Source organism: Rhagoletis pomonella, unplaced genomic scaffold, assembly GCF_013731165.1.
Source record: "Rhagoletis pomonella isolate Grant_MI unplaced genomic scaffold, Rhpom_1.0 Rhpom_scaffold_00006, whole genome shotgun sequence".
Lineage (NCBI taxonomy): Eukaryota > Metazoa > Arthropoda > Insecta > Diptera > Tephritidae > Rhagoletis > Rhagoletis pomonella.
In genome coordinates, this window is record NW_023458560.1 from 30,496,166 (window position 1) to 30,508,079 (window position 11,914).

Genomic DNA, 11,914 nt, shown 5'->3' on the forward strand with positions numbered 1-11,914 from the left:
TAATCTTGAGCAGTTAAGTTTGACCTCCAAGCAACAAACTGTTTGGATTCCATTCTGATTTCCAACTGAAAATAATATAATTTGATAATGTTTTTCAAAAATGGTCACTATATAAATAGCTCTTATAACTAAGTAGAAATTTTTTCGTTAACCCTTTCGTGTCCGCATTAAATTGGGTAGGGCTGAAACTGTTTTTTATGACATAGTATTGTTGGTTGAGCCTTAGATATGAACTAGTATAAATTTCAAACGTCATTGATTGCTGGTTTGACAATTATGAAATGTTGCTTATAAACGATTGCAAAGTTTTCTAACTATAACTAAAAACAATTTTTGAGATTTTGATTAATAAATTTTGTAACCTACACCCTTTTGTTTAAAGAAAAACTGAATTTATTCTGTTTATTTTTTAAAACCTAGCTGAACGAATTTTAACAACATTTATGTTGCGCACATATGTCACAACGAAAAGATTTTTAAAACTCATTTGATCCAAAGTGATGGTATTATATTCCGCGTTTTGCCCTCACAATATTTTAAGTTGTCAATTTAAAACAAACAAAAAACAAGATTTATAAACCAAATTGTCAATGTAGCTCATAGGCAATATCTGGCATGAAAAGGTTAAAACGAATATTTAGAATCAATTAATTTTTTTAATAAAATAACAAATTGAGAAGTGACCTCTTTAGACCCTTTGGCAGTCAAGGGTTTATTTTTTTTTCTTTTGTGCAAAAGTATTGGAGCTTATATTAAAAAATCATGTTTTTATTAATCTAATTATTTGGTTATTTTTAACTTTTGCTACAAAAATGGGTCAAATTACTAAAACTGCTAGCATTTGTATCATATTTCTTTTACCGTTTATTATTATTTTTTTTCTAGATACAAAAATTCAAGCTGGCTTATATGCCAATCCTTATCTAAGTAATTTCTAATTCTAATTTAAAATAAGAAAAACGCAACATTTTATTAAATATTCACAACATACTTTGTGCTGTTTTGTTTCCTTGTCAACAAATAATTATTCATATGTATGTCATTCTTCGAAACTGCAACAGATTTATGGCATAATGTAAATGTTTGCCATTCATTTTATTGCCATTGGGAATTATATAACGCATTGAACATGTACGTATATATGTACATATATATGCATCAGTTTATTTCACTTAAAAAGTAAAATATGTATTTCATCAACCTAATTCCTTTGACAGGTAATATGGAAAATAATTTATTTTAAAAAGTTATATTGTACATAGCACTCACATAGTTTTGGTAAAACCTTCGTTCGAGCTTCTCCTCTACTTTGTAGTATCTGTCTTGATGTTTTCACACAAGCGGAGGGACATAGAAACTAATGACGCCTCCGAACAGAGGGTCAAGATTGGGCGATTTAGCGCAAATTTGGCGATCTTTTTTTTTGATATTTGCGCGTAAAAATTTAGAATATCGCCTTGGTCGATTTTGAGCGATTTTTTTCCCTTAAAATCAATTTTTTGTATGCTGCCATGTAAATTCGTCGAAACATATGAAAATTGCATATATCGATTTTGAGTAGATTAGCTTAAATAGTTATGTACTAATTTATCGCAGTTTTCGTGTTTCTGTAAATTACCGCTATATGGGAGGTGGGCGTAGTTCTTGTCTGATTTGAAAAATTTTCAACGGATTTCTTTGTGAGGCTCCAAGCAATGTTCGCACCGAGTTTGGTGGGGATTGGTGAAGGGACTACAGAGATATAGCATTTCATCATAAGGGGCGGTGCCACGCAGATTTTCCATGCATACAACAGGAAGTCGGTAACGTCGATAACTATGTTTAAGCGGTGATTAGTGTTAACCAGACATTGAGTAACCGGCCCTAAGACTAACGATATACTGCAGCACTCAAGATCTGTTTCATAGGGCAATGATGGAAACATACTAGTGTATCAAAATGTGTGAGAGCATGAATTATTAGCAGCCGTATGCATTTTTTGAATGCACTTCTAAAGTGAAAAATCGCGACCTTAAAATGATTTTTAAAAAATCTATAAAAATAGGCAATAATATTTATCATAAATAGGAAGAAAATTAGAGGGTAGGGTTTTGAAATTTAAAAAAAAAAAAAAAATGTTTCGATGGGCACCCTAATATACATATATAGCTAATGGGCGCATTTCCCCCTTCCCCCCTCCTCCCTTGCGTCCACCTCCAACAAAGCTTGTTAGCCACTTAAACCCACCTCTGACAACTGTTTCACCCGTAGCTGTCACGGGTGGGACGTGCTTCACTGTTGAATTATTCTTATCTAACTATGTGGAAACGGAAATGCAATTGTGGTAAACATTTGCAATGAATTTCTAACATTATGTAACAAACACCTGATGCAACCACAACTTCTGAAATTAGATATAACAACTTTTAGCTTTTTTTGTCACGGGTGAGACAAGGCCAATAATGCTTAACTAGAGTGCCAGTTACTGTCGAAATTCGACAGTTTTTCTAGTTTTAGAAGTTTTAGAGGTTTACTAACTTAACACGTAGCAATTTTTTTTTATCTGAGAAGGTCTTTGGAGGACTTCGGCAGGACTTTGAATTGATCCGATACATTCAAGTTTATCGATAAATTTCAATGATTTGATACATATCGAAAGCTCGAAGAAATTCAAGAACACTAAAATTCGATAACTCAACAAAATTCGTTAACTCGACCAATTTCGATAACTGTAAAATTCGATGGCTCGATAAATTTCGATAACTGTAAAATTCGATGGCTCGATAAATTTCGATAAATCGATATATTTAGAAAATTCCATAAACTTCGATTCGTTGAACCAACCAATTTCAGTAGATCAATAATTATCGATAACTCTGTAAGTTGAAAGAACCTCATGCATTACGACACCTCGATAAATTTCGTTAAGTCTATAAATAATGATAATTCAATAAATATCGATAACTTGATACATTTCTTTAACTTGACAAATTTCGTTAATCCCACATGTTTTTATAGCTCGATAACTATCCGTAAACTTGGACAACTAAGTTTCTGTGTCTATAAATTTCGACAACTCAGTAAACATTGATCAGTTGGAATAATTCGATACGTTGCGATAATAAACTTCGATGATTCGATAAATTTCAGTAACCTTTATGGCTTATTTTATTTCGATTCCTAACGGAAAATTTCAACTCTGTTAACCTAATTCTTAAGTATTTCTCATTGTCTCAATTTTCGTCTTTATCTTCACTTTTGCCTTTTTTTGTCTTCATCGTTATCACTTGTTTCTTCATCTTCATATTTATCTTTATTTCAAAGTTTAATTTCAAATACGAAGTAAAACAAAATGCGAAACGGCTTAAATTGTACAGGTTGCAAAAACAACCATACATAAATATGGAAATTTTTAAAAGATGATTTTAAACCAATTTCGAAACTATAAAAACTCTCCTCATCTACAGAAAATTACCTTTCCAATGGTGTTTTTGGTTTTAAAATCAGTAACTTTACCTTGGTCTTCATCTTTGCTTTTATCTTTCACATCTTTGCTTATATCCTTTTCTTTTTCTATTCACGTATATGAGATGAGGTGCGATGACGCGATAAGACGTGGCGTGATTTTATGTGATGTGATAGGATGTCATGTCATGTGTTGTCATATCCTCTGATGTCATACCATATGATGTCATATCATGTGATGCCACGTCATGTAATGCCATGTCATGTCATACGATGTCAGATGATGTGATGTCTAGTCATGTGAAGTCATGCCATATAATGTGATGTAATATCATATAATGTCATGTCACGTGATATCGTGTGAAGTGATATCATATTATGTGATGTAATATCGTGTGATGTGTTGCCATATAATGTGATCACATTCCATGTTCCGATTAGTATATCGATAACCCTGTTGATAACTGTGTCGATAAAAATACCGATAACAATATCCATAAAGATAGAAAAATACAACGATTGTAAAATCGATTAATTCATCGATAAATACAACAATCTTCAGTATCGATTGTTGTACATATCGTTAACAATATGAATTACTAAATCGATAACAAAATCAATTATTTAATCGATTATTATGCCGATAACAGTAACCATTATTGTATCGATAACAATATCGATTATTATATCGATTGAAATAGCGGTTATTTAATCAATAACAGTATCGATAACAACATCGATTATTTTATCGATAGCAATATCGATTATTATATCGATAAAAATATCGAGTTTTATATCGATAACAATATCGGTCTTCATCCTCATCCTTTTCTTCATATTTATCTTTATTTTTGCATATTCCTCTTCACCTTTACCTTAAAGTGTTTAAATTTACTTTGATCTTCGTTTTTGCCTGTACCTCTAGCCATCTTTGTTTTTGTTTTTATTCTCAAACCGCCAAACCGCTGTGAACTATTTCCATGTGCATTATTCCCCTTGAATTTGACAATTTACTCCCAACCAACCAACTGCCGCTAAAGAAGTTTCACTTCATAAATTCAAGAAATGTTCTTACCCTTTTAGTTACCCTAATTATTATGTATCTGTCATTGTCTCCATTTTCGTCTTTATCTTCACTTTTGTCTTCCTTTTTTTGGCTTCATCGTTATCATTTATTTCTTCATCTTCATATTTATCATTATTTCAAAGCTTAATTTCAAATGTGTAGTGAAACAACAGGCGAAACATGTCAAATTGAACATGTTGGAGCAACATGTATACACAATTCGAAAATGTTTAAACGACAGTTTTGGCCGTAATTTTCAATTGTGAAACCATAAAAACTCTGCTCATCTACGGAAAAATGGCTTTCCAACGGTGTTCTTGGTTTTGAAATCGGTTCGGTAGAATCGCCAAACGAACGGAGACAAAATTTATGTTAGCGTATTAATATATAGATAATAACTCATAATATAGATAAAGCAGTCACACAATTTTACTAAAAGCAGATAAGTTCTGCTATAAAATTTTCTACCAAACACTTGAATTATGGATCGCAAATTATTTGACAGTACTTTAAACTCGTGCAAAATATTTACCTAGAAATTGATTTGCAAGCGTAAAAAAGGTAATAAAAATTCATTTAAAGCTTTAGTTTGTTAATTTTTGGTTGATTTAAAATTTTTACAAATGGCTCATTCCACGGTAATCGATACCGAAAGAAACGAAAATAAACCTAATAATTTGACTGTATTATTTACAATAAGTAAGAGTAAATAAATCTAACCTTCAAGACTGAAAGCCAAAATTCCAAAATTTATCTCAAAATCAGATATTTTTTTTACTTTAGGTTATACCATTTACAAACCCATATGATAGGTTAATTTTTTTTCAAAATTTACAAGACTGATTTTCGTAGTCTATTATCTTTTTTGCATTGTTACGCCGTCAGTGGAGAGAACAATTCGTTAGCATTGTAACGGCGTAATTTTCAAATTTTTACGGGCAAGTACTAAATATTTTATTATACTGGGTGGCGCCGAATGAGCTATATGGTTTGAATTCTTTATAACAGTTTTTTTTTACTCTATGCCAACGGGATCCACGCCTGGAAATGACCTGCCAGCAGCGTTGCCGAATGCTTTTGCTGAAAAATCGTCATTTTACCTTGAAAAAATCGTAATTTCGTCCAAAAAAAACCTCAAATTTTGGGTTATAATACTGGGTGGCGCCGAATGAGCTATATGGTTTGAATTCTTTTTAACAGTTTTCTTTGGGGATATTTGAAAGAAAGAGTATACGTTAACAAACCAAGAACCATTCTCCAACTCCAAACCAACATTCGAAATGAAATCATGGCCATTACACCCGAAATTCTGCGAAAAGTTATGGAAAATATGCTAAAAAGAGCACGTATGTGCGAAGCAGAAAATGGACATCACTTACAGGATATCATTTTCAAAGCCAATTGCAAAAAATTCCCCAATAATATACTGTATTTAAAAAAAAAAAAATTATAATAATCGCATAAATAAAAGAGTTATAAACCATTTAAACCATATAGCTCATTCGGCGCCACCCTGTACATTGAAGCAAAGCATATTTTAATGTCACTCCCGTCACAAAATACACAAAATAGTTATTTTTTGAAGTAAAACACATCTTGGACAGTATAAAAAAGCTGACGAAAGTAACGCTATGACACAGGGGAATATGCGCGAATTGCTTTTAAGTATTTATTTACTTTTACAATCGAGATGAAGAGTCCGATCAAGGATTATCCCGTCTTTAGGTGGCAGAATATTGTATGTGTTCGTAAAATCCGATTTTTTGAGAAATAAAGTTAGTTTAGTTGTCTGATAATGTGTATTTATGTATTAATGCTCAGCTTGTCACACCCGTCACAAAGTCAAGCCCCACCCGTCACAGTTGAATTTGGAACATATAATCTATAATTTCCAATAGAGGTAAGCAACTTTGGCGTAAATGTTGAGAGTGTTTATTTAACTATACAATGAACTATTTAAAACCATAAGCAGACGACATAATTAAGAGGAAACTCTGACGCAAGTAAGTAGTAGCTAATTTGGTTTGCGTACTTGTCATACCCGTCACAGTGGCTAAAATTCAGATAACTCGTTCGGACAAATTTTTTTTTTTTAATTTTTTTCTAGGCATTGTGTATATCACGGAAAGCTATTAGAAAATACTCATTTTAAAGAATTTTATATTACAGTTTAAGAATTAAGCCTTAGAATGTGAGTTGAAATGTCACACCCGTCACCGTGGAATGAGCCAAATGTCTTATCCACACCTTTGTTAGTTTTATAATAAAAATAATTTTGCACTAAGGTTCAGTTTCTCATGGAACTTCCCATATGTAAAAATATACAAATGAAAATTTCTTACCAATCCTAAATCTCTTTATTTACATAATTAATTAATTAATTATTCCCAACGGCTTTTTACCCTCCATTCCCGCCCAACCGACACGAGGGGCGCAGTCCGCATGACGTACGGAACCTTTTTTTTTTTTTTTGTTTTTTTTTTAGTTTTTTCGTGCCGAGTAGTGGAAACAGGAGTTTGTTAAGTGTCGAGATCTAAAACTATTCAGCTACAGAATCAAATTCATCAGCTGATTGGATATGCTAAAGATAGTATTTCAATTATTGAGAGTGGAAATAATAGTTTTCTTTATAGTAAAAATCGAGTCCGATACGTCAAACGTGCTGGAATGACAGTTAAAATCTTGACATAAACCACGGAATGATTCGTTTAGTTCAAAATTAGTTTTGCATGGCTTTAAAAATAGAGGTCGAAAGTGTCTTGACATTCGAGAAGGAACATTAAAATTTACCTCAGCCAGGAGGGCCGGGCTATTAATCAAGCCTGTCATTAATTTTACGATAAATATTATACCCAGCATTTCTCTACGACTTGCGAGTGTAGGCAAATTTATGAGCTTTAGACGACTTGTGTAAGGGGGGAGATTGTAATCTGAATCCCAGTTAAAATTACGCAATGCAAAAAGCAAGAATTGTTTTTGAATTGATTCAATCCTTTCTGAATGAACTTGGTAGCGGGGATTCCAAACAATAGATCCGTATTCTAGTATAGGTCTAACTAAACTGGTAAAAAGAGCTTTTGTAACATAAGGATCTTTGAACTCTTTTGACCATCGCCTTACAAATGCAAAAACGCCTTTGGCTTTATTGACTGTAACATTAATATGATGGTTGAAATTCAGTTTGGAATCCATTGTGATACCAAGATCGACAAAATTGGATACTTGCTCCAGATTATAATTTGATATTGAATAAACAGCTGGTTGAACAGCCCTCCGAGAGAAACACATAACTTTACATGTTTGAAGGTTTAGTGGCATATAGTTTGTATTACACCAACTAACCACGTTGTTCAGATCCGCTTGTAACAAAGACCTTTCTTCGATAGAGGACAATGTTTTAAAAATTTTCACATCATCGGCATACATTAAAATGTTTGAATGTTTTATTATAGAAGAAATATCATTAATGAATATCAGGAACAGAATCGGACCAAGGTGGCTTCCCTGAGGAACTCCTGAAGAAACTTTAATGATGTTGGAAGAACAATTATTAACAATAACTCTTTGTGTTCTATCAGAGAGGTAAGATGAGATCCATTGAAGAAGACTGGGCTGAAAGCCGATTAGGTCGAGTTTACGGATGAGTAACGAGTGCCATACTTTGTCAAAAGCTTTACTGGTTAACAATAATTGCTTCGAATAATTTGGGGATAGCGGAGAGTTTCGCTATGCCTCGATAGTTTTCTATAGACGACCTGCTGCCGTTTTTGTGAAGTGGTATTATGAAAGACTCCTTCCAGGCAGACGGAAAAACGCCATGTTTAAGCGACAAATTGAATAGAGTTGTTAAAGGCTCGCAGATGTTCTCAGCGCAGTTTTTAAGAAAACAGGTCGGAATATGATCAGGTCCAGGCCTAAATGACGCTTTTAAGGTTTTTAAAGAGTGTAAAACTTCATCGGAAGATATTACTGGAATATAAGTAGAGTTGATTGGACAAAGCTCGTACGGATAGTCTCCACATATAGGGAAGTCTACAGAATAATTGGACCTAAAGAACCGAGCAAACATGTTGGCAATGAGTTGGCTGTCGCTAGATACAGTGTTGCGATAATGCATAGCGGACGGAAAACCATGTGCCTTACGCTTTGAATTTACGAAACCATAAAATGATTTAGGATTGTTAATTAAATTCTTCTTAATTTTACATAAATATGAATTATAACATTTCTTATTTAATGCAAAGTAGCTATGCCGCAAAACTGAGTACCTTAGGTAATCACTGTGAAAGCCCGTTCTTTTATACAGTTTAAAAGAGTGCGACTTTTTATTTTTCAATTTTTTAAGCTCTTTAGTGAACCATAATTGTGTTGGTTCTTCATGAACAATATTACGTATTGGCACATACTTTCGAAAGAAATTGAAAACAGTATCATTAAAGTGCTCAACGCTACGCTCCACGTCATCTCTATATATTGGCCAAGATAACTTTGAAAGTTCTTTGTTAATTTTCCTGAAATTTGCTTTCGCAAAAACATATCTAGTACTTGAACTTGACTTATTATTATGTATTTCATTTATGATTTCGTAGCTTAACTCAAGAGTAGGATGGTATGCATCTTCCGGCAAAACCAGGGGATCACACCGATTAATAGAGGCCTTCGGAACATCATCAACGTAAACGAGATCCAAGACCTTTCCAAACTTATTTGGACATATATTTATTTGTTTGAGGCAAAGTTCAGCCATTTCCTCCAGAAATACATTGTAACTATCTCTAGATGAAACTGGTACAACATCGGTGTCAATGATGTTCCATGAAATATGTGGCAGATTTAAATCGCCCAAAACAATCATAGAATCGGATGCCGTAAGCATTGCATTTACGGTCTCAAGTAAAGAAACTAGCTGCATATATACCGATACGGCAGAATTAGGAGGGATGTAGCAAAGAGCTAAATAAATATAAGTCTTTCCAGCCTGTACACGTATACATTTAAATTCGGTATATTCAATGACAGGAAGACTAACTTCCTCGGATGGTATCGATGAATGCACCGCAAAAAGAACACCACCGCCGATTCTGCCCACGCGGTCAATCCTGTATATTTGATATTCATTTGGAAGAATTTCGGAATTAGAAATATGAGGTTTGAGCCATGTTTCGGTCAAGGAAATAATATTATAATTGCAGTCAAAACCTTTTAAATATAAATCAGTTAATTTGGTATTCAAACCTCTAACGTTTTGATAGTAAATACTTAAATTAGACTTGCGAGTTAGTTTTTTGAATCCGAATTAAGATTAGAAATTTTAGCTACGTTATTATTACTTTTATTAGGTTTATACTCAAACTCGCGAACAAACGCCCCGGTCGGCCAAAATGAACTATTTAGTAGTGAATCAAAATCTTCGGAAGCTACATCAATTTTAAAAGATGAAATATCGCGATCGTATTTAAAATTAAATTTACGAATAAATACATCTTTAGTTCTAATTTTAGTCGATATGTATGACTTTACATCATCCGAAGAAGTATCTTTAGCAAATCTAGAGACAAAGATTGATCTTCTCGGAGGAATTACAACCAACTTTTTGGTAATGATGTCTGATGTGCGGGGCTCCGAATTATTCGGAGGAACTAAGTTAGACAGTGGAGTTTGAGATGTTGATGGCAACACTGTTAAATCAACGGTTTGACTATTTTTAGAAGTAGACCTAGTGGATATGGCTTTAGAAATTGGGGGCTCCAATGCCTGAGGGCATGGAGAAGATAAATTAATAAGTTCTGAGGACTGGGATGAAGGATTTTTTTTACTAGAATCCGTGGCTGTCTTTTTAGGTGGACTAATAACATGCCCACCTTTATTTTCTCGGCTATCCTCAGAGTGTGTAGGGTCGTCGAGACAAGTGAAAGACCTAAACATTTTTTCGTAATGCTTAAATTTCTCAACAAGCGCCGACAGATCCTTCCCGATCTCAGAAAAACCATTTCTGGACTGCCTGAAGAATTTAAATAAATCAACTTCGGTTGATCTACATTTTTGACAAGACCAACGAAGACCCTTACCCTCGTTAATAGCGTCTAAAACTCTACCGCTCAAACCAGCACATTTTATATGGGCAATCCCATCGCAGAGCCAGCATGACACATAGGAGTCGCTTTTAACGTGGCAATTGGTGTAAATACACGACATGTTTAAAATTATATTTATTTTTAGGTTTTAGAAGCAAAAAGGCAAAAACGGTTTTGAAAACGATGTATTAATCAGTGAACCAATCAGCTGGTAAATATCAGTTAGCGAACAGTTTTAGATGCACTGTATATTTGACACCTAATAAACACAACGCAAACAGCTGTGACAAAGATGAAACGGCAGAAATGACAAAAAGACAAAAAGAGCCAAATCAGTGTGCACAAACAAAAACAATTGTACAACAACAATATATTATATGAAACAAAATACTCGGCACATGCAATTAAGAATATCAAGTTAAATTAATCAAATTTACGGGAAATTCCGATGTTTTACTTATCTTTAAATAGTGCACCAGAAGTTTATTAACACTTTTTTTAATTTTTTACTTTAATAAGCGTAAACAGCTTTATCAAACACAAAATTTAAACAGATCACAGAAAAACACAGCTTCACAGCTTGACGTTTGCGCTCAAAAAAAAAAAATATTTTCGAAATAAAATGTCTGTAATAGATACATTGAATTACAAATCAAAAAATGTTAATCACCGCGAGAGTATTCTTCTTCTTCTTCTTATTTGGCGCTGTAACCGCCTAAACGATTTTGGCCGAGTCCAAAACAGCACGCCAGTCATATCTCTTCTGTGCTAACTGACGCCAATTGAAAATGCCAAGTGAAGCCAAGTCCTTCTCTTCTGTCCATCCGAACGACATGGCCAAGCCAGCGGAGCCGCTGAATTTTAATTCGCTGCACTATGTCTATATCGTTGTAAAGCTCATACAGCTCATCGTTAAATCGTCTGCGATATTCGCCATCACCAACGCGTAAAGGTCCGTAAATCTTTCGCAGAATCTTTCTCTCGAAATCTCCAAGAGCCGCCTCATCAGATGCTTTCATTGTCCATGCTTCCGCGCCATACACCAGCACAGGCATGATGAGTGACTTATAGAGTGTGATCTTTGTACGACGAGAGAGGACTTTACTTCTCAATTGCCTACTCAGCCCAAAGTAGCACTTGTTGGCAAGAGTGATTCTCCGTTGGATTTCAAGGCAGACATTATTATTGGTGTTAATGCTGGTTCCCAAATAAACGAAGTCGTCTACTTTTTCAAACTTGTAACTGTCAACAGTGACGTGGGTGCCAAGACGCGTATGCTCTGACTGTTTGTGTGCTGACAGGAGATACTTCGTTTTGTCCTCGTTCACCA

General features: G+C 34.0%; 1 long non-coding RNA gene across 1 annotated transcript in view; it reads right to left on the minus strand.

The window, feature by feature from the left end:
* Positions 1 to 11,282, minus strand: part of LOC118740567 — a 12,301-nt gene extending 1,019 nt beyond the window's left edge. Inside the window, exons 1-2 of the long non-coding RNA XR_004993156.1 lie at positions 11,255 to 11,282; positions 25 to 65 (exon numbers count right to left, since the gene is read on the minus strand). This is a non-coding gene — a long non-coding RNA (uncharacterized LOC118740567). The remainder of the gene's footprint in view (positions 1 to 24; positions 66 to 11,254) is intronic.
* Positions 11,283 to 11,914: the final 632 nt, after the last annotated feature.